This window comes from Mirounga leonina, unplaced genomic scaffold (genome assembly GCF_011800145.1).
Source record: "Mirounga leonina isolate KUSES-001 unplaced genomic scaffold, KU_Mleo_1.0 Mir_98, whole genome shotgun sequence".
Classification (NCBI taxonomy): domain Eukaryota; kingdom Metazoa; phylum Chordata; class Mammalia; order Carnivora; family Phocidae; genus Mirounga; species Mirounga leonina.
This window is the reverse complement of record NW_023270921.1, coordinates 6,421,856-6,442,975: the sequence shown is the minus strand read 5'-3', so window position 1 is coordinate 6,442,975 and position 21,120 is coordinate 6,421,856. Positions and strand designations below refer to the sequence as shown.

Sequence of the window (21,120 nt, the reverse complement as noted above, 5' to 3'; positions counted from 1 at the left end):
AAAGAAAGAAAGAAAGAAAGAAAGAAAGAAAGAAAGAAAGAAAGAAAGGGAAAGAAAGAAAGAAAGAAAGAAAAACTGTTCACCTAGAATTCTTGGTTCAGCAAAAAATATATTTAAGAAACAAAAGTGAGATGTAGATGTCTTTAGAACTACAAAAACTAAAAGAATTTATAACCAACAGATGTGCACTGCAAGAAAGACTGAAGAAAATCTTTCAATCACAAGGAAAATACAGCAGATTGAAATCTGGATATATTTGAGGAATGAAAAGCATATAAATGTAACACTTTTTTCCTTCATTTAAAAATCTCTTCAGAAGATAATTGCCTAAGGCAGAAATAATAACATGTAGAAGGGTTTTTTGGCATATGTGTAATATGCATAACAAGAATAGTACAAAGGCAAGGAAGAGGTAAATGGAAGTATATTATTGTATGATTCTTAGATCTGTACCTAAAATTGTATATTACTTGAACATAGTTTGAAACAAGTTAAAGATGTATACTATAAATGTTTGGCTATGCATACATCAAGAAATAAAACAGAATTATAAAACCTACTGAATTATTACAAAACAAGACCCCCCAAAAAGGCCAAAAATATATATAGCAGGTTGCTAGGTTTAAATACAAAGTATCATTAGTAACAGTCCAAATGACTGAATTAAAAGCCAGAGATTTTCAAATTGAATATAAAATCAATACCCAACTATATGTTACCCATAAGAAACTCATTATAAATATAAAAAAGACTAAAAGTAACAAAATGAAAAAAATATACCATACAAAAACTAATTCAAAGAATGAGTAGCTATGTTACTATCAGGCAAATTAGATTAGAGCATAGAATACAACCAAGGATGAAAGGGTCATTTCATAATGATAATGGGGCCAATTTATCAAGAAGATGAAACAATACTAAATTTTTATGCACCAAATAACAATGCATCCAAATACATGATGCAAAACTGATAGACCTAAAAGAAGAAATAGACAAATCCACAATTATAGTGAGAGAATTTAATACCAATCTCTTAGTAATTGATAGAACAAGTAGAAAGAAATTCTGTGAAAATGTAGTAGAATTAAACAAAACATTCAACTATACTGACCTAATTAACAGGACACTCTACCAAAACACAGCAAAATACCAATTTTTTCTCATGTGTGCATGGAACATTTACAAAGACAAATCACATTTTGTGCCACAAAATTTTTTTGTGTGTGTGCCACAAAATTAAGAGACATAACCAAATACAAGGTGTAGACCTTATTTGTATCCTGATTAGTATGAACCTTCTGAAAAAAAAAAAAAAACCAAGAGGCAAAAGAGGAAATTTAAAAAGGTACTAAAACAATAATATTAAATGATTGTTAACTTCACAACTTCCTCCATTTATTTTGGTGTCATCATTGACCCTGTTCAGAGCCAATTCTTTTTTTCTTTCTTTTCCTATGTTATATATTTCAGGAGACTTTTATCCACAGTTAAAATATTTGGTCAAATTATGACAACTCCATTAATCAACATTATCATTTCGTGTAAGGTAAGCAATTCAGATGGTGGTTTCATGCAAATTTTTAAGGTTGACATATCTGTTCAATTGAATTATACTAACACGATATATATTTTCTTTTTTTTTTTTAAATACTTATTTTAGACAGAGCGTGAGTGGGGGTGGGTAGAGGGAGAGAATCCTCAGGCAGACTCTCCACTGACCATGGAGTCTGGCCTGGGGCTCGATCTCATGACCCATGAGACCATGACCTAGCTGATACCAAGAGTCAGACGCTTAACTGACTAAGCTGCCCAGGTACCCCACAATATATATTTTCTTAAAGTCTTTTGAGTTAAGACATTGATTTGTTTCCCAAAAGGATGCATTAGATTTTCCTAATTGCCTTCTATCTCTCACCCTCCTCAATCTCGGGCTCAAGGAAGGGATGGGTTTTGTGCTGGGTTAGGGTGGCAAAGAATTGCACAAGGGGTAGAGCCACAAGCAGGACAGAGCTTATTCACTTTCCAGGGGGAGAGGGGCCAGACATCTAGAGAAATGTCTGCCCCAAGCTTCTGTCAGGCTGGGCCTTTTAAGGGGTTTTTAAGGATGGAAGAGGGTTGCAGCTGTGCCCATGGCAGATTGTGGGGAGGGGGTCAATTTTTGGCCAGGTCGAGCAGAAGGCAGCAGGTTTTTTGAGGGGCTCTGTCTGGGGCTCGTCTGGGATGTGGATTGTGGTCAGGCTAGAGAAGAATATATTTTGTAGTTGGGGTCAGAAAAACAAAGAGGGCCAAGTACAGACACCTGTGAGTTGTATGAAAGTGGGACTGGGCGGGGCGGGGGAGGGGGGTGTTTTGAATAGATTCCTTTCGTGCTAGAAGTAAACCCAGATGCGAATTGTAGACATGAGGGAGGAGGAGAGGAGCCATCATGCAGAGAACTCCAAGAATTTTTCCAGACTCAGGCTCCTCTTACCGGAGGAGGATGGACTTACCGTCTAGTGCTAGAAATACTCTAGGGGCCTGTGGGAGAAGAGCCTTCTGAATTTTCTGATTCCTGATTCAAATCTCCCTTGAGATGGGAACTTGGAAGTTCCAATTGTTGATGAATTTGCATGTCCCAGTTCGAGCCTGTTTGAGCGCAGTGTATGGACTCCTGCAGGAAAGCAGACAGGGCCCCTTAGCAGAGAATACGGAGCTGGGCCACAGGCCAGGCGGAGAACAGGGGCTAAGAGTACCTGCTGCTTTCCATGCCTCTGTCACCTGGGAACTTCACACAGAAGACCAGAGCCCGGAAGAAATAATCCTCCAGGAAGGAAATGAAGAAAACTATTAGTGAGGAACATTTATTATTCATTAGTTTATGGTTGTTTAGAGAAGGACTATTACACGAGAGAAGAACAATTTTATATTCTGATCGTAGTTCTATTTTGTAAAAATGTATTACTCCAAAGTGAAATATTAGTGACTCAACTGAGTACACTTAAGATTTTTGCACTTCACTGTGTGTTAATGTCAGTGGAAGAAATAAGAAACAACAAAAATCATATTATAAAAATAGCAAAAGCAAAAATTTTAAATGTATCACCAGTAATGGAAATTATTCCAGTGAGAAAGGATAATAGAAAGGCTCAACTAGGGGCACCTGGTGGCTCAGTCGGTTAAGCGTCTGCCTTTGGCTCAGGTCGTGATCCCAGGGTCCTGGGACCAAGTCCCACATCGGGCTCCCTGCTCAGCGGGAAGCCTGCTTCTCCCTCTCCCACTCTGCCTGCTTGTGTTCCCTCTCTCGCTGTGTCTCTCACTGTCAAATAAATAAATAAATAAAATCTTTTTAAAAAAAAAGGCTCAACTATTTCATATTTCTAAAGAACAGTTCAAAGTTACCCCTAAGATGCTTACCTCTTAGAAAACGATAAAAGAATGTGATTATTGATCATTCATATTAATGATTACAGTTAAAAGCAACAGAATTATTTGGAAGTAATCGTTGGTGGGGTTATAATATCTTTATGCAGATATTTCCATTTTTTTCCTGTGTACAATTTTGACTTATGTTTTCAAATTCATAGTCCCCCTTTTATTAGTTTGCATCAAAGGTTCTTTGAATTTTAATCATTACCAAAAAAGACAATGTTTTTTCTCCTGTTCTCATAATTTCAGATTGTCTCATCCATCTTTATGGACATTCTTCATTAATATCATCCTTATTCAAGATAAGATCACTATAGTCATGGGAATGAAAGGTACAGCATAGGGAATAGTAGTCAGTGGTACTATAATGGTGATGTATGGGGACAGATGGGAGCTATACTTGTGGTGAGCATGGCATAATGTATAGAATTGTTGAATAGCTATACTGTATACCTGGGACTAATGTAACATTGAGTGTCAACCAGACTAAAAAAAAAAAAAAAAAAAAAGCCAAGCAGCAGGTGAACTTCCCCATCTCAAATAACTTCCCAAGGGCTGTTTTAATTCAATTTTAAAGTAGAATATTCTGATGCCAGTAAGCAAGGCAGGTGGTACAGGCCCCGAGCAATTGGCCTCATCGCTGTGTCTGTATGTGCACAGGGATCACTAAGGTGGGAGCCACAGAAGCAATAGTGGTGACAGCAACAGGTACAGCCCCAAGAAAGAAGAGGGGCTCCACGTGGAACAGCAAGCACAGGGACCTGGCTGGATTCCTGACCATTCCCGGACCCCACCCCTCTAGTGACTGTAATGAACTCTCTGGCCTGAGCACCAGAACAGGTACTGTAGATGCCCAGGCAGTAAACTTTGTCAGTAAATTATTACAAAATAACAGCATATCCATGGACATTGTAATAAAACATATCAAGAAGTTATTAGAATTCTTCAAAGAGTTCAGAGTCTCTGAAAATTTGAAAATTGCTGGGTCAATGCAAGTACCCACAAGCTAGAAATACAAATTACATTTAAAGATCACCCAATTCAACAGAAAAAAAAAGAAACTCCACTGTGTTTTTACATGAAGCTTTGCATAAACCAATTAAGACAATTTGAAAATTAATTTTTCTTTTTAATTGAATATACAGAGAGACAATGTGTAAACAGGTGTTTTGTGCTATTTCATGAAGGCACTTTGGTTTCTTGCATGACCTCCACAAATTACAGAAAATGTTATAGGAAACATTAAATTGCCATTGCATAACCTTTAAAGTTAAATTCAGACAGGAAACTCAGCTGTATGAAGAGCTAAATCTTTTTTTTTTTTTTTTTTTAAAGATTTTATTTGACAGAGAGACACAGCGAGAGAGGGAACACAAGCAGGCAGAGTGGGAGAGGGAGAAGCAGGCTTCCCGCGGAGCAGGGAGCCCAATGCGGGGCTCGGTCCCAGGACCCTGGGATCATGACCTGAGCCGAAGGCAGACGCTTAACGACTGAGCCACCCAGGCGCCCCAAGAGCTATATCTTTTTAGAAAAAGTGTTGTGAAACTCATCAACTGTAAAGGTACGATAATTTATACTTCAAGATAATTTATCAGAAATATGTCCCAGTGTTGTCACAGTCTATAAAATACTCTTAACAACTCCAGTAATGGTTGCATCAATGGAAAGTCTTCTCAAAATTAAAAATTATAAAAAATCAGTTGCAATCTTGGATTTGCCAAGAGCTACTCACTTTGCTTTCAATTATATCAATTTGATAATAAAGTTACTAAAAGTATAAATTTTGAAGACATAATAAATTTGCATAAAGACAAGCCGAAAGTATCTGCTCAATCAAGACATCAAAATCATATAGTATTTTATCCATTATTTTATATAAATTATGACACCAAAATATTTTTTTACAATTTAAAAATTTACATTCTTATATATCATTATTACCTCTATTATATTTTATAAGTAACAAAATATTTTTAAGGTAAAATCTTTATATTTTAGTATCCTTAGTAGTCCTTTCTTTTAAATTTTTGAACAAGGGTCCCCATATTCATTTTGCAGTGGGCCCTAACATAAAACAATATGTTACACACACTCCTATTTACTCAATAATTTTTTGGTTTTATGATTAGAATTTTTTCATTTGTAGGGCACATACAATTTGCTTTGATATTCTTTCAGTTAGTTTATATGTTGATGCATTTTATAAAATTGTGTACCTTTAAGAAAATTTTGATATTTAACATGATGCTCAAAGTGCAGTGCAGTTATATGTCACCTGTACATGAAAGATCACAAATAGTGATCTGTATTATTTGAAGGAAAAGTAACAGGAGTACCAACCACCACCCTAGTTTTGATCCCACAGCTCCAGATACTCTGGGCTCATTGCTATCTGGAAATGTCCCAAAAGCTTAGAACAATGTCTGTCAGAGAGTAGGTATCCAGTAAATATTTGCTGAATAATTGAATAAAAAATTTCTTGATTCTGTGCATGGGAAAATAAAGGTTTAAGTAACTGCATCTCTTTAGCTTAATAGTAGGCACATATGCTGTTTAGATTTTGACTATTGAGTAAATAGGATGTTATTTAATATACATTTTGTAGGGATAGAGAACATATGACCTAGGATTGCCTTTTAGCCGAAAATGTGGTTGTTGGAGGAAGGGTAGGCCTGTGAGCTTAAAGATGACAATGTAAGAGTCAGCATCAGCTGAGATTGGGAGAAAGGAGGTAAATTCTATGATAAGCTAGTAGCAATTGGGTAAGGACTAAATCACCCAGTAATAATGACAGGTTACTTCATACGTATGATGACTTCTTTGTGTTCATGGTACCTACACCCCTTATGGACCAGAAAGGTCCATGAATTAGACCTGCTGTTTCTGGCCTGAGCATGGTGGCTCTGTGACATTGGCAGCAATATTTTTTTGGCATCTGATTCAAGAGACAGAGTCTGTAGAGAAAAGTCCAGATACGTTCTTAAGTTGCCATTGCCATAATTAAGACCGTGGGCTGAATGCTTTGAAAAAGAAAGAAACATCAAAGCTCTCAAAATCTTCACTTAAACCCTGTGGCTTAAGGTTAAAGACTGGCAGGAAAAATTTAAGTAACAGTATAAGTTACCAATTTGACAACTCTTTCTTCTACATTTGAGTTAATTTTCTGGATATGTGTTGCTTCTTATTATTTTTAAAATATTTACATAGGATAGAAATTTAAAATTCATTTATCTAAAATGCTTACAAACTCACTGTAATTATGTGTAGTATATACAGATGATTCGTTCTAATTGAATTATTCTCTTTATCCCAAATAGTTTTTTCTAATGCTGAATCCCCTCAGATTTTAAATTCAAAATCTGAACAATATCACAAGATATTTGATGCATATGTTAGATTCCTATGGAAAATTAAGCCAAGTATCATGGGCTCCATGATAAAATATCTAGTTTATAAAGAAGAACCAAATTAATCATAATATGGAGTAATTTTTGTTTTCTAGTTATTTTGAAGTTGAGATTATCATTTAGACATAGTCCCCAAAGTTTCGTGTTCATTATAATTACTAGGTTTACTCTAGTCTAGCTGAATATTTGGAGCTGTGTAAACATGGATTCAAAACCCAAAAATGGGGGCACCTGGGTGGCCCAGTGGGTTGAGCCTCTGACTCTTGGTTTTGGCTCAGGTCGTGATCTCAGGGTCTTGAGATGGAACCGGCTTAGGCTCTGCACCCCACCTCAGGCTCTGAGCTCAGTGAGGAGGCTGCTTAGGACTGTCTCTCCCTCCCCCTCTACCCCTCCCCCACCACGCTCATGCTCAAACATGCAATCTCTCTCTAAAAAAAGAAAAGATAAATCTTTTTTTTTTTTAAAGATTTTATTTATTTATTTGAGACAGAATGAGAGACAGAGAGCACATGAGAGGGGGGAGGGTCAGAGGGAGGAGCAGACTCCCTGCAGAGCAGGGAGCCCCATGCGGGACTCGATCCGGGAACTCCAGGATCATGACCTGAGCCGAAGGCAGTTGCTTAACCAACTGAGCCACCCAGGCGCCCCAGAAAAGATAAATCTTAAAAAATAATGTTTTCTAAGCTCTAGCTACTGGAAAAGAAGCTTGACATATGGTAATGTGGAGATGTTTTCTGGAAATATCAAGTTGATACTCTTTCCAGTTATACTGGATTCAACAAGTACCAAGAGTTTTGACTCCCAACTTTCCCAGGCTCCGCTAGAACACCACACAGACACTGAGAATAGTAGGCACATATGCTGTTCAGATTTTGAGTGTTGAGTAAACAGGATTTCCTGAAATGAACGAAGAGAAAAAGAAGGCTCATAATTACTTGATGGTTTTGGCCCAATCTAACTGGAGTGATGGAATTGCTATTCATAGAGTCTGGGTAACTGTTGGTGAAACAGAGGGAAAATAATAGTTCCATATATGTTTATCTTTTTATCAATATGTAAGAGCTCCTTAATGGTAGAGAAATATTGATATAAGTTGCAATTTTTATTGTTTTATGGGTTATTTTTACTAACCCATAACTATAATTAGCATTGCTAATTATACATTTTTGATAATTGATTATATTTTATTGGGGGTACATTTTTCATTAGACTTTTAAATGCCTTTCTCACACAAAGATTTTTAAATAACTCTTATCTTCTTTTTTTTTTTTTTAAGGTTTTATTTATTTATTTGACAGAGAGAGACACAGCAAGAGAGGGAACACAAGCAGGGAGAGTGGGAGAGGGAGAAGCAGGCCTCCCGAGGAGCAGGGAGCCCAACGCGGGGCCCGACCCCAGGACCCTGGGATCATGACCTGAGCCGAAGGCAGATGCTTAATGACCGAGCCACCCAGGCACCCCAAATAACTCTTATGTTCTTTAGTACATTTTGATTTAATCTTAACACTTAAATCTTTGATCTATTTGAAGTTATTCTACAGTAAAGTATGTAATAGAAGTGAAAATTTATTTTCCCCCATAGGGCTATCAAGTAGTCTCAAGTTTCAAGTCTAATTATTGAATATTTCATCTTTTTTAGGCTAATACTAATCACCAACTTTATAACATATAAAATTTATGGATATGATTGAGCTTATTGTTTTGTTCTTTTGAGAAGATAATATACAAAATCCAAGTTTGGAAATTTGAATCTCAAGAGCCATTGGAACATCTGTGTATTTCTGAATCCTTCTTCTAATTCACCTCCATTGTTCACGCTGTTCTGCCTTACTGAAGTCTGATGTACTGCATATATTGAAACATGCTTGAACTTCATCAGATGCAAACTGATCAATGTACCATTTCTATTTCTAATTTACTCTAAGTATATTCATTCCATCTGTCATGCCTGCTGCCTTTAGCCTTGCTCCCTGCTTTATATTGCATGCCCCATGGATCCTCACTGTGCACAGAGACAGAAAGCTGGAAAATACATAAAAAGAAGTTCTAGACTATGAAGAATTATGAGCCCAGAGGATGGCTAAGAGAGGTGAGGGTCAGAAGCATTCTCATTGGAGCCCAGTGTCCCTTTCATGCATGCTCAGAAATGTGTCATTGTCTTCCACCAGTGCCTTAAGAGAAGCCACATTTCACAATGTACAGTAAGGTGTCTGGGGAGTGCGGGATGATCTGGCATATGCTAATTCACTCTCAGTACTCCCTGCCATGATCTGCACTGCTACTGATGCAGGTCCCTGCAAAAAGAAAAGAATTAACAACGGCTCTGTAACTCCCTCTTCCATGTAAACACTCTGATGGAATTTACAAGTAGGAAGATAACCAAAGAAGTTCTCATCTGAGAATGTTTTTAGTGGAATTTTTGCATTGCTTACTATAAACTAATCTGGAATTCATGGATTAGGGGTACAATTTAGAGGACAGAAGTTAGTCAGGTAAGTTCCCTGTGTAACTGATGGAATGTAAAAACGAAGAGGCTCTGAACTTAAATAGCTTCCTAGGACAAGCTGTACAACACATGTACAACACACACAGTGAACACTCATCTCTTTGCCCAAAAACAGAATATATCCCAGTGGAAAAATCTATTGTTTTGGAGGTACAGATGATAGTTCGGACCCTTCCAGAGATAGATGTTGCTATCTTTGTGCTTGCGTTTTGCTTGTATCCTTCACTGATTATTAGTAAAATTTGCTGTTAAGTACAGTGCTTGCTTTGGCAGCACATATGCTAAAATTGGAATAACACAGAGAAGATTAGCATGGCCCCTGCACAAGGATGACCCACTATTAAGTAAAGTGCATTCTTTCTAGGGCTCTGCTTTGACAATTTGACCTCTGTGGGTAGAGTGTAAGAACTTCTCATCAGAATTGTGCCATTCAACCAGCTTTTAGTGTGCTTCTGAAACTGCCATAAATTCTTTTTTTTTTTTTCTGTAGTTGTTAATTCTGTTTTAACGGACCCAATGTGTACCCATCCATTTTTTTTAATTCTTATGCTCAGCTTCTCATTATTATCTTATTTTCTCCAAAATTTTCAATTATTTTAGGTCTTCAAATTTTCTGGTTCTTGTCTTTTTCTGCTACATTTGATTCCTTGGGGGGCAATCATTAATTTTGATAAAGTTATTCATAAAATCATTGTTTTCTCCCTAGGTTGTACAGGAGATCACAGTCCTTCTGTTTGGTTCATCATATTCAAAACACTCAATGAGAATCAAAACACTTGATTTCTTAGTTGAACTGCTTGTCCCCTCTCATTTTATAGGAATAGAAAATTCCTCACATGTTCTCATCGAGAACAGTGATGCCAAAGTGGTCCATCTGGTGTGTAAAGCTGCAGGGTGGTACCCAGAGCCTGAGGCAAGCTGGAAAGCTTAAAGCCACACTCTAAAGGTGACAGCACAAATGGGAAAAGCTCATTCTCCAATGAATCTTTCATCCTGGTAACTGAACTCAAAAGACTGTGCTCTCTGTTCCATCCTCAACTCCAGGCTCAACCGGAAAAAGGGGACAAATATTTCTGTTTCAGGTTAGTGTCTATAATTATATCTCATTGCCTGGAGAAGTGTTTTTAAAATGGAACGCATATTGTTGAGTTTCTAACAGAAAGGAAAATGATACTGAGTTCCTGTCCTGTACTTGTTAGGCAGCCTTACCAAACGTACTACATCATTCTCCGATCTTTATTATTTTCTTCTTTCTGCTAGCTTTGAGTTTACATTGTTCTTCTTTTTCTAGTTCTTTAAGGTGTACATTTAGGTTGTTAAATTGAAATCTTTCTTTTTTAACATAAGGGTTTACAGCTATAAATTGTTTCTTTAGTATGGCTTTTATTGTATTCTATAAATTTTAGCATGTGTTTTGTTTTCATTTGTCTCAAAATATTTTCTAATATCCCTTGCAATTTATTTGACCTGTTAGTTGTTTAAAAGTGTGGTGTTTAATTTCCACATACTTGTGAATTTTTTGGTTTCTCTTCTGCTATTTTTATTTTCATTCCATTGTGATTGGAAAGATACTTTGTGTGATTTTAGTCTTTTAAAATTTATTAACGATTGTTTTGTTGTCTAATATATTGCCTATCCTGAAAAATGTTCCATGTGCACTTAAGAAAAATATTTTCTGTTGTTGTTGGGAGGAATGTTCTGTATGTGTCTGTTAGGTGTATTTGGTCCTTTGGTGATGTTCAAGTCCTCTATTTCCTTATTGATATCCTGTCTGGTTGTTTCATACATTATTGAAAGTGGGGTATTGAAGTGTCCTACTATTGTTGTAGATCTGTCTATTTCTGTCTCCAATTCTAACAGTGTTTGCTTCATCCAGTTTGGAGACATGTTTGGTATATATATGTGTATAATTGTTATATCTTCTTGGTGAATTGATCCTTTTATCAATATAGAATGTCCTTCTTTGTCTCTTATAATAGTTTCTGACTTAAAGTCTATTTTATCTGATATTAGTATAGCCACCCTGCTCTCTTTTAGTTATTTGCATGGATATCTTTTTCCCATCCTTTTACTTACACATTATGGTGTCCTTAGGTCTAAAGTGAGTCCCGTAGACAGCATATAGTTGGATCATTTTTTAATTCATTTTTGTCAATCTCTACCTTTTGATTGTGGATTTTAATCCATTTACATTTAAAGTAATTGCTGGTAAGATAGGACTTTCTTCTGCCATCTTGTCATTTTCTATGTCTTGTAGTTTTTGTACCTCACTTCATGACTACTTTTCTGTGTATTTAGTTAATTTTTTGTATTTATGTGTTTTTATTCCCTTCTCACTTCCTTTGGTGTATATTTTATAGATACTTTTTTGTGGTTACCATGGGGATTACATAAAACATCTTAAAGTTATAACAATCTATTTTGCCTTGATACCAATTTACTTTCAGTCATATCCAAAAACTCTACTTCTTTATAACTATAAATTAAACTTTATATATTGTGAACCTGTTCATATAAATTTATTATTTTTATGCCTTTTCTTTTAAATACTATAGAAAATAAAAAGTGGAGTTCAACAAGCCAAAAGTACAATACAAGCATACCTCAGAGATCTTGCAGGTTCAGTTCCAGACCACTGCAATAAAGCAAATATTGCAATAAAGCAAGTCAAATGAAGTTTTTGCTCTCCCAGGGCATATAAAAGTTAGTTTTTAAACAATTAAGCAACCAGCCTTCCCTCCTGCCCTCTTTGTCTTTCCTCTTCTCACCTCCCTCTCCTCTATAGCCATCTCTGGTATCACAGCCTGGGGTCAATATGAAAAAGCCAACTTCATACTCAGTTGGATACACATCACATATAATTTATGACCTAACCATCTGTTCCTCATGAACAGTGTCACCATTTTGACCTGTATTCACAATCTCATAACTTTTAAGACATGGCCAAAATAATTTCTCTATGGAATTCACTGAGACCACTTCCTAGAATTCACAGCGTATGGTCCATTTTCTTTCCTAATTATAGTGGCAGACATATAGTAATTTTTCATACTTGTGTGCCAAATTTTTTTCCATCCCTTCCTTCTCTGTGTCTTCTGAAGTTCCATGGTCTTTATTAAAACTGCTTTCATCACAGTTGACCTTAGTTTGAAGATCAGGAATTTGTCTTCTTATTCTTCATCAATCTGTGTAATATGCTTTTTTTTTTTTTTAAACTAAAGGAAAATTACAGACATTTTGGTACAATGAGTTTCTACCATGTTGACCCAGGGTAATAAATCATTTGGATTTGTTTGGGACTAGACCAGTTTAGTGGTGAAAGTTATGTGTCCCAGGGAACCCCTTTTCATGATACAGAAACTCCCAGTTTTCTGTAATGGGTGCAGAAGGTTGGAGGAAAACTCTAAAGCCAAAACAGCAGCCCTCAAAAATAGAACTGAAAGAACACTCATTTTAATATCAAATGAATACAGCATAGATTATCTGCCTTCTTTAGTCACTGCCACTTGAGTCGCTGTCACTGTCCTGAGCCCTGACCTTAGTAATCATAATTTACAGTTCATAGTAATAAATCACCCATTGTTGCATCAGTCTGAGTGATACAACTTAAGTGTGCAAATTAATTACATTGTACTCATGAGCATTACCCATCCACCTTTGACTTTCTTGTAGATTAACTACTGTGCATTGTATCGAGATAGTGCTAAAATTTTTTTGTGAAAAAATTCTGGCTTAAAATTTCCCAAATTTGATGAATAGTACAAACTCAACAGATCTAAGAAGCTCAGTGAACCCAAGGCATAAGAATCATAAAACTAGGGGCGCCTGGGTGGCTCAGTTGGTTAAGCGACTGCCTTCGGCTCAGGTCATGATCCTGGAGTCCCTGGATCGAGTCCCGCATCGGGCTCCCTGCTCGGCAGGGAGTCTGCTTCTCCCTCTGACTCTCCTCCCTCTCATGCTCTCTGTCTCTCATTCTCTCTGTCTCAAATAAATAATAAATAAAATCTTTAAAAAAAAAAAAGAATCATAAAACTATACAAAGTCACACCATAATCAAATTGCTTAAACCCAGTGATAAAAGGGAAAATATAAAAAACAGAAAGAAAAAAGATACATTAATAAGAATTACAGCAGACTTGTCAGAGAGACAAATGCAGTAGAAGAGAGTAACTTTTTTTAAAGCATTAAAAAGAATTTTTTTAACTGTCAATCTACAATTTACCCATCAGAAATAAATTTTAGAAGCAAAAGTAAAGTACTTATTCACCTTATTCATCACTTACTACTTTCACCTACAAAAGGTGAAGGAATTCATTACCAACAGAGCTGCACTATAAATGTTCAAGGAAGTCCTGTAATTACAAGGAAGCTATAGCAGGTGGAAATCTGAAAAATGATAAATATAGAGACAAATGTAAGACTTTTATCCTTAATATTTAAGTATCTTCAGAAGATGATTGACTGCTTAAAGTGAAAATAAGATTATGTTTGTGGGTTTTATGACATATGTAGAAGTAAAATGGGTGAGAAGATAGGCACCAAGGCAAGGATGGGTAAATGGAAGAGTATTTTTGTATGGTTTTTAAACTGCCATGAGTATAATATAATAATAATTGTGGTATGTTGGAGATGTGTATTATAAATGTTTAGCTAAGAATCCATCAGGATCTAAAACATAAAGTATAATCAGAGGGAAAAGCTAAAGTTGTGCACTGTTCCTAGAAGTTACCATCGTTCATAGGCTGGAGGATGTGCTGAGGATGGAGTTAGCAGGTGTCAAGCCACAGAGGGCTTTTAAAGGCAAGAGGGTACCATGAAAAAATTTTAAAGCAAGGCTGTGACAAATGACATTTAGGTTTTAGGAAAAGGGTTCCAAAAGCTTCTTGGAAGATGACTTGAAGATGGACATCTGAGGAATCTGACCAGTTAGGAGGCTTTTCCAACAGTCTGGACAAGAGATGGTGACCTGATTTGAGATGCTAGATTCAGGAATCATGAAGGGATTAAATCAACAAGACATGGTATGGATGAGATGGGGTAATGAAAATATGGATCATAGAGCTTGGGCTCTTGGAAGATGGTATTACTACCAACCAAGACAAACAATGTGGAAGAGTAGGCTTGTGGGGCAATGGCCAAGTTCAGGAGAGGACATGTTGAGTTGGTGGCAGCTAAGAGGCATTGCATGGAGGTGGTCAACTGTGCAGATGATTCTGAAGCTCTAAGGAGAAGCTGGGTTGGTGGTAGAAATTGGAAAGTCCTCAGCACAGAGAGAGGTGAAACCACAGATGGATGAGTTCACCAGAGATGGGAGAAGAAATGGAACCCAGGAAGGAGACAGAGAAGGAAGAGTCAAGGAAGTGTGAGGGAAACTGGGAGTGCACATTGTCATGGAGCCTAGAAGGAGTTTCTAGATGGAGGAAGTGATCAGCCACACCAAGTACAGCAAAAAAGTTATGATTATACAAAGGCTGAATAAATGGCCTCCATTTGGGCAATGCCAAAGTCATAGTGACCCCAGGCTGACGTCACGCAGTATCATCCAGATGCCAACCACTTTTATTCAAATGGCTTACATTTAGGTAATTACTCACAGTCATTTTCGTATTTCCCCTCTCTCCTTCAAAGTTTAAAGTGTTTGATTTGCTGGTGTCCTGGCTGACTCTGAAATTATGGTTGCACAAGGAATGTTTTCCATATTCACTCTCTGCCCTTTCTATTTACCACTGTCACCTCAGAGTCAGCGTGGGCCAGTGCAAAGGTAGGTGCAGGCATCCACCAGTGAAAATAGGTTATCTTGTTGCAGGGTTTACCTCCCAGGGTTCTAGACCACCTTGTTTTCCTTTCTTCCCCGGATGAGGCCACCTCACTATTGTTCAGTAATGCTGGTTGTTTCTGGTGGTGATGCCCCCGCCATCGCCCCTCAGCTCACCTTTAGTGCTTGTGTCTCCATGATGCTCACACACAAACTGTTGGGTATCTGTTTTGTGCAAAGCTTTTGATGGCTCTATATCTTGGAACACAGCTATATAACAGAAATGAGGGAATGCTCAAATGCACAAAGTCCCCAGGGAAGTGGGATGGCCTGGGAACTAGAACAGAGAGAAAGTGAGGTCTAAAGAGGACTTTTCTTCTCTGATAGAGGAGGAAAGGATGGGGTGGGCAGAAACAATTTGGAGAGAACAAGAAAGGAAGCATTCACCTAATGTCCTCCATTTGTTCTAGACATAAGAATTTTTACCCTGGGGGACCATGGAGCCCTTGGGAGTTTGTGGGTAGAATTCAGAAAATCCATGGAATTGGATGGAGAAAAAAAAAATCACATTTTTATTTTCTCTTTTTGGTGTCAATATAAATTATTTAACAAGCACATAATGCTTGCTATGTTCTAATCACTGTTCTATATCCTTTAAAATCCTCTAAAATACCCTTTAATCTTTATAACAAGTTTATGAGGCAGGTGACTACTGCTGCCTCCTTTTTACAAAAGAGGGAAATGTGTTAGTAATCTATTGCTACATAGCAAATTACCAAAACTTCCCAGCTATCCCATTTATTACTTCCCAGTTTAGGGGATCAGGAATCTGGGCATGGCTCACAGTCTCTCACAGGGCTACAGTCAAGATGTTATCCAGTTCAAGGACTCATCTGAAGATTTGACTGGGGAAGGATCTGCTTCCAAGCTCATATACGTGGTTGTTGGATTTAGTTCCTTCAGGGCTGTTGGACTGTGGGCCTCTGTCCCTTGCTGGCTATTGGCTGGCTGCCACCCTCAGTTACTGGCCACATGAGCTTCTCCAACATGTCAACTCTCTTCATCAAAGCCAGAGGGAGCGAGCGAGAGAGAGTTTTCCAGCAAGATAAAAGTCATGGAAGTGATAATCCCCTCATCATTGCTTCTATTGGTTAGAAGCAAGTTACATAAAAAGGATGGGATTATATAATCTGTGAAGAGCAGGAGGTAGTGATCATAGGGGGCCATTTTAGAGCCTGTCTACCACAGGAACAGAGGCCCAGAGGGGATTAGTACTTACCAAAGGTCACACAATTAATAGCAGTGTCAGGATTCCAAGTTAGGCAATTTCATTCCAGAATCTATGTTCCCCCTGCACTCTGCTGCTTCCTATGATGTAAATTAGGTGAACCAGTGCATACACAGAATTTTCTGTAAGGTCACACTAGAAACCATGGATAAAAGTTTCCTGAGAGAAGGACAAAGAGTGAATAGGATATTAATTCTTTATCAGATATATGACATGCAAGTATTTTCTCCCAGTCAGTAGATGGCTTTTTCGTTTTGCTGGTGGTCTCCTTTGCTGTGCAGAAGCTTTTTGGGTGATGTAGTCCAGCTTGTTTATTTTTGCTTGTGTTGCCTTTGCTTTTGGTGTCAAATTTAAACTACATGCGTGTAGTTCAGTATTTTATCTAGTCTAACACTCTTGATTTCTTTTTCTTTTTCTTTTTTTAGAGAGAAAGAGAGAGAAAGCCTGAACGGGAGGGAGGGGCAGAGGGGGAGAGAGAGAGCAAAAATCTTAAGGAGGCATCACATCCAGTGTGGAGCCTGATGTGGGACTTGATCTCACGACCCTGAGATCAGACCCATCAGATCATGACCTGAGCCAAAATGAAAAGTCAGACGCTTAACCAACTGAGCCACCCAGGCACCCCTAACACTCTTGACTTCTAATTAGAATATCTGTTTACACTCAGTGGAATCAATGGTGTATTTTGGTTTAGTTCTATTATCTTAATATTTGTTTTCTATTTCACTTAGCTGTTGTGTGGTTTTAATTTTTTTTTTTTAAGATTTTATTTATTTGAGAGAGAGAATGAGAGAGAAAGAGCACAAGAGGGGGGGAGCGGGAGAGGGAGAAGCAGACTCCCTGCCGAGCAGGGAGCCCAATGCGGGACTCGATCCTGGGACTCCAGGATCATGACCTGAGCCGAAGGCAGTCGCTTAACCAACTGAGCCACCCAGGCGCCCGTGTGGTTTTAATTTTTTAACATTAAACCATAGTATAGCTTTGTGGATAAAAGCACTGGTTCTGGAGTCAGGCTGTGTGTGAGCATTTCCTAGTTCCACTACTTACTAGGTGTAACCTAGGCATGTTTCTGAACCTTTATAAATTCCATTTTCTTAACTGTAAAATGGGAAGATAATAGCAATCATAGCAATTTGGGCTGTTGTGAGAATTAGTTTTTAAAAATCACAGGCAAAAAATAGTAGTACTGTTTATACAATATGCTTTGTGTCCATCTTAACCACTGTTTTATTAACAATAAAAATGATTTCTAAAGCTAATATATTTCCATATCTGACCAAAAAAGTAGGAGCTGCATCTGCTACTTCCTGCCACCTTTCAAATCAATGTTTTCCAATAATTTCGCTTGACATTTGTATGTGTTTGACAAGGAAATTTTTGTGCATGACTTTTTCTTGTCTCTTACATTATCTTCTTGGATTCTGTAGTGTGGGTTTTTGATGCCCTGCCCTATATCCACTTGGCCCTCATGAGTTTAGCAATAACCACAATAGATATTTTCCCTGGAAGCTTTTCCACCTCAAGAGCCTGGATCTCTTTCTTCTGCCTGAGAGCTTTCTCAAGCACCCTGGGAGCTTGCTCAGCTGCTGGGAGGAGCATCCCTGAAGTGCAGGGAAGGACAGTCAGTAGATAAATGGCCTAGCACCCCCTGTCCTCTGCTAGTGTGATTCTGAGGCATTTTTCTCCCGATTGTTTAGAGTCCTGGTGAGCTTGTCCAATTTCGCAGAGCAACCCGCTCACTAGTGCACTCCTCTTGGCTTTCCTTCCAGCCTTGTCTCACTGGCCCGCTTTTCTCACTTGTGTTTTCTGGGCTCGTCTTCCAAATAAATACGTGCACTCAGAGTTCTTCTCAAATGTACTTTCTGTACATATTGAGATTATCATATGCTTTTTCTCCTTTGTGTCTTACAGTGTGGTGGTTTTCAATAATTTGTTTTCAAAAGTTAATCAACATTGCATTCTGAAAACAAAGTTAATACAGTTGTGATATACCATTAGATAGAATAGGCAAGATGAGATAAGATGGATAGATAGAAAGATGGATGGTTAGATGTAAAGATAGATAGATATAGATAGATAGATAGATAGATGATAGATAGATAGATAGATAGATAGAAAGAAAGTAAGGGACTCTATTTGCTAACATGGTATAATATAATTTTCATTTCTTATAATGTCCTTACCAGGTTTGGGCATCAAAGTTATGCAGTCTTTATAAAATGAGGCGGGGAGTATACCATCTTTTTCTGCTCTCTGGAAGAATTTGTAGGAATTTTTATTTCTTCCTTAAATGTTTAGAATTCCTCATGAAAGTCATCTGGATCTATAGCTTTCTTTATGGGATGGTTTTTATTCTATTCAATTACTTTATTTTTTAAAAGATTTTATTTTACTTATTTATTTGAGAGAGAGCGAGAGCAAGAGAGAGAGTATGAGCAGGAGGAGGGGCAGAGGGAGAGGAAGAAGCAGACTCCCTGATGAGCAGGGAGGCTGATGCAGGGCTCAATGCGGGGCTCCATCTCAGGACCCTGGGATCACGACCTGAGCCAAAGACTGACACTTAACTGACTGAGCCATCCCAGCGCCCCTCAATTATTTAATAAATAGATCTGTTCAGATTTTCTGTTTCTTCATGGAGCAGTTTTGGCAAATTGTGTTTTCTAGGTATTAGTAAATTTCATCCAAGTTGTCAAATATATTGTCATAAAGTAGTTCATAGTATCTTCATATGAAATTTGTAATCTCTATGGGATACTTTTTCTGTTCTCTTTCCCTTCTAAAGATTTATTCCTATTTTAAATTTCTTATTTCATATCAGTAGTATTTTGAACATGAAAAGAGGCAAACATTAGCTTATTGTGTCCTATTTAATCATAAATTCAATTTAAAAATACTCTGAATTTGGGCAGAAAAAAATTGAAAAATTTCTCAAAGAGATTGTCTTTCATGGATATAAAATCACCTCTGATGACTTTTTTTGTTAAAGGTTTTATTTATTTATTTGTCAGAGAGAGAGAGAGAGAGAACACAAGCAGGGGGAGCCACAGGCAGAGGGAGAAGCAGGCTCCCCGCTGAGCAAGGAGCCTGATGCGGGGCTCATCCCAGGACCCGGGGATCATGACCTGAGCCAAAGGCAGATGCTTAACCAACTGAGCCACTAGGCGTCCCACCTCTGATGGCTTTTGAAGTGAAATTTTCTGAAGCTCTCATTCTGTACTCCTCCCCCCCCCCCCCCCCCCCGCCCATCTTGCATCGGAGAGAGAATCACAAGCCGACTCTTCTTTGGAACCAGAATTTATATCTGGTTTAATTTTCTTTCTATTACGCTCACCAAACCTCCCTACTGTGTCCAGGTTCAATCCCTCCATTACCAGCAAAAACCATCTTAGTTTACCAGAACTACTCCAGCCTTGTATTACTTAAATGGGAACAAAAATCACAACTCAGAGTTGCAGTAGAACTTAGACATAACACATTAGAAGGGACAAGCACAGCATTTGCTTCACAGTTGTACCATATGTGAGAGCTACCATTATTGCTTTCTATGCTTGATGTGCCAACGTGCACGAGGATGGCAGCCCATAATGAGATGGGTGATTTTTCATACACCTCGGTAAATCTCTCACTGTGGTCAATAACTGGCATGTAATAGATCCAAATAGTATTTTTTATTTGAGAGTCTGACTTGAAGTCCCGATCTTCCAGTACAAATCTTATCCCTTAGATCCCTGGAACCACTATAAAGTTTCACAGTTTGATAAAGGCAGCATAGTTCTTTCCTGTAGTATGTAAGAGGGTATGGTCAAGTGATGAGTCACGAATGCCTCACCACCACTGAGTACAGTGCCTAACACACAGGTAGTTAATAGTTTTTAGTGATTGCATATTGAGGAGAGGTAGAGGAGAAGAAAACTCCCCTACAGAATCTGAACTCTTTTCACGTACATGCTTTACTAGCACTATGCCCGGCATATAAGGATGTTCAATGTGTTTAAAATAAAGTATTACTTTTGTATTTTATAAAGAGCGCATACAAATCAACAAGTAAAGATGGGCAGGCTAAAAGACAAACAGAAAAGAAAAACAAAATTTACAAAATGCATTTTTGAATATTCAACATAACTAGTATTCAAAAACTACAAACTTACATAAGAGGATATCTACCCACATACAAATAAACTCAACTAGGCAAAGAAATAGCTTAAAGATTTTCTGCAGAATTGGTGAGGGTGCAGAGAATAAGATGCCCTTATAAAATGCCGGTGGAATGGCACGTGGGCACAATGTTTCTGGGTAAGACAACTGGGAAATGCATATCAAAAACTTTAAAACTAAACAATACTCTTTGACACAACATCTCCTTTCTTAGGAAATTATTGCAAAGAAATTACTAGATAATTTTATGGGAATGTAGATACAAAAAAATTGTTACTTATATAAATAAAAATAAAGGCATTGGAGAAAAAATGCCAACAAGTTAAGGAAACTTGTATATCTTAATTCTGATGTATATTAGTGGGTTTTATTTCAAACACTCAAAAACCAGTGAGTAAAAGAGAATAATTGTTATGATCACCAGGTGGCAATGTGGCTCTTTGTTTCAAATGGAACATTTTCCCATTTGCTCCAGGTTTGCTCTATAGAAGTTCACAACTTTCTTGGCAAATGCATTCAGGTTTCTATTATCAGAGTCCTGGAATCAAAACTGAGAGTTGCAGGGGAATTCAAAAAACTTACCTAGTTCTGACTCCTCACATCC

The 21,120-nt window shown here is 37.6% G+C and overlaps 2 long non-coding RNA genes and 1 other non-coding gene across 4 annotated transcripts in view; all 3 read left to right on the top strand.

Moving 5' to 3' along the window:
• The window catches only part of LOC118006669, a 16,615-nt gene extending 11,846 nt beyond the window's left edge, over nucleotides 1-4,769 (top strand). Inside the window, exons 1-4 of one of the 2 annotated variants that reach the window (XR_004678153.1) lie at nucleotides 1,476-1,546; nucleotides 3,655-3,737; nucleotides 4,066-4,245; nucleotides 4,741-4,769. This is a non-coding gene — a long non-coding RNA (uncharacterized LOC118006669). Of the gene's footprint in view, nucleotides 1-1,470; nucleotides 1,547-3,654; nucleotides 3,738-4,065; nucleotides 4,246-4,740 lie in introns of those variants that run through there. The other variant, XR_004678152.1, reaches the window with a different exon arrangement.
• Nucleotides 4,770-4,897: 128 nt separating this feature from the next.
• The window catches only part of LOC118006621, a 32,524-nt gene continuing 16,301 nt past the window's right edge, over nucleotides 4,898-21,120 (top strand). The window contains exons 1-2 of the long non-coding RNA XR_004678139.1: nucleotides 4,898-4,966; nucleotides 10,137-10,400. This is a non-coding gene — a long non-coding RNA (uncharacterized LOC118006621). The remainder of the gene's footprint in view (nucleotides 4,967-10,136; nucleotides 10,401-21,120) is intronic.
• LOC118006702 lies at nucleotides 9,576-9,682 on the top strand. Its single transcript, XR_004678161.1, has one exon. It is a non-coding gene; the product is annotated as a U6 spliceosomal RNA (small nuclear RNA).